Here is a 2,552-nt window from a genome sequence, read left to right as displayed (position 1 = left end):
AAAAAAGTCCTAGTTATAAAAGAATTGATTTAAACAAGGTAATGAGAAGAGCCAACAGTCCTTGGGAATAGCCGATTTGATAGTCTATTAAGAGCAAAAGCTTTTACAGAAAAGTCGTGATCTATTTGTTTATCGAAAAAGTAATCTGAAAGAGAGGATTACTTTTACAGGGTTCTGTACAGGCCTTCTGACTACTCAAATACAGTCAAAGACTCACTACATAATGTTTATAGATATGCAATTAAACACAGATTTGCATTTACTGTAAAGATTTTTTAAGTTACCAAACACTTTGCTGATAGCAATCAGCATATCTTTAATACACCTCAGTGCAGTGAGGTGACTAATAATGCAATTCTCCATTCATTGAAATAACAAGTTCAGAATACTCACTTTAATATTCAAGCTCAACACAAAACAACTGAAGCCTTACTTCAAAAAGCAGGTGGTGTTCTATGAAGTTTCATTTTGAAAGCACAGCCCATGGCCTCTGCCAGTCATCTGTGAAAAATCTAATCTAGATCCCAATGTCAAAGGCTGAGATAGCCAAATTTCTGCTGCAGTGATTCCAGGAAAGGTGTCTCTCTTACTCTTCAAGCTTATCTCACTCTCTGCATCATCTACCCGGCCTCTGCAGCAAAGGGCATACATTCCTGTACAAAACAGGCCCTGTAACCAGAGACTTTCCTTAATTAAAGTCCAACCTGAAGTCCATAATTTTCCAGGTTTTCAACTTCTGATGTGGCCTGAAGTGTTCACCTAACCTTGTGTTCTTAATGTCACATGCCAGCGCTCAGTCGGGCACACCCTGGCAGCTCAATTTAACCCAGATATTTACTAAAATATCAAAAGCACACAGCTGACGAGAACACCAGCTCTGCCACTTCAAAAGGCATACATCTGTACTGCAGCAATAGCTAATGTTCTCCATTACTCATCTCACCCTTCTGTTACAGGAGGTCTCTTGCTTCCATCATGGTACCAGTGTGCTCAAAAGTGCCGCCTTCTACCCTGTAGCGTTCACAACTAGGAATTTCCACTCACTCACTTTCCTGAACATTTCATGTACGTTCCCATAAGTTTGTAATAAGAAGACATCAGTCTTAAAATACTTTTTTCCCAAATTCTTAGAGTATTTGGTTTGAACTGGGAGGAACTATGTGAGGAATCTCTTACAACTTATCATCACCCACAAAAAAGAAAGCACAAAAATGTGATATCAGCATTTCCAAGACTGGAAAACGTTGACTTTCCCATTTTTAACCTGAAGTTTTCTATCTGAACACTGTGAATTAGAAGATAAGAAATGGCCTTAATGTATTATTGTGTTTGATGTTACAGCAAGAAAGCATGATATGTGACTAAGCATCCAAACTGTTAGTAAGCAGCCTGCTGTGGTGGCAAGCCACAATTCTGCCATACCTTAAGTTATCACTACAGTTGCATTCACTCATTGGCTTAGATGCATTTCATAGAACTGTGCAATGTTCATACAGAGTTTTCTCTAGATGTGACATTTATACTGTGCACACTGCCATTTTATTTAGTTTGTTGAAACTTCAGTGGCACTGAAATAGAAATGCTCGATGTTTCTATGGGAAACTGTAACACAGACCTTCTGTTTGGACCAGTAGTTTTCATTTTAACACATAGCATTGATGAGTGTTTTCTTTTGCGTTCATGGGAGGTAAGTGCTTCATTTTACATACTCCTAAAGCTTACTTCTGTGAAGTATGCTTCCAGTGTGAACAATCTTGTGGGAACAATGACAAATCATTCATTCCACAGGTTGGAAGCAAATAGTGGAAACAGAGCTGTACAAAGTTATTCCCCAGATATAACAGATGGAACATGTCTACAATTTACATACCAAGGGTTTGCATCTCTGTAAATATACATCATATTTTAGGTTCCACCTTCCATAAGTTAATTTTATCAAGATTCTCATTTATACGTGCAAGCGGATTTTCCTTCTTTTGTCTGATTTCAAACAAGTTCCAAGCTGCATTACAAGGCAATTAGGCATTTGTTAACTAAAGCACTGTCATGATTTCTGAGGCAAATAATATATTGCACAGTGATGCAAAAAAAAAAAAAAGAAAAAACAGAAGTGAGATCAGTGGCAACCATTCAGCTCTTGTAGAGTACCTGTGTCCAAGATAAAAAGCTAGATTCCCAAATGGGCTCAATTTGTGAATGCAATGGCCAGAAAAACACTAAATTTCAAAGCCTAAGACACAGATCACTTTCCACAAAGTAATCTGCTCTCTGAGTGCTGCTCCATTCAGAGCTCTTCTAAAACTATTTCTGTTTTTCCTGTTCCTGATGCATCAGTGATTGTACAACTATGACTGAATTTAGAAACAAAAAGATGTTCTCTCTACTTCACTCACAATGAATCCAGTGCTTCTACCAGTCACCAAGGTAATTCCAAACCTTCTTCAAGACTTTAAGCTCAGGGCGAGGAGGTTGTCAGGAGACAGGATGTCAGGAAGAAGTTCTTCACTATGAGAGTGGTGAGGTGCTGAACAGGCTGCCCAGAGAGGCTGTGG

Source organism: Meleagris gallopavo, chromosome Z, assembly GCF_000146605.3.
Source record: "Meleagris gallopavo isolate NT-WF06-2002-E0010 breed Aviagen turkey brand Nicholas breeding stock chromosome Z, Turkey_5.1, whole genome shotgun sequence".
In the NCBI taxonomy this organism is placed as follows: Eukaryota; Metazoa; Chordata; class Aves; order Galliformes; family Phasianidae; genus Meleagris; species Meleagris gallopavo.
Note: the sequence above shows the minus strand (reverse complement) of the source record.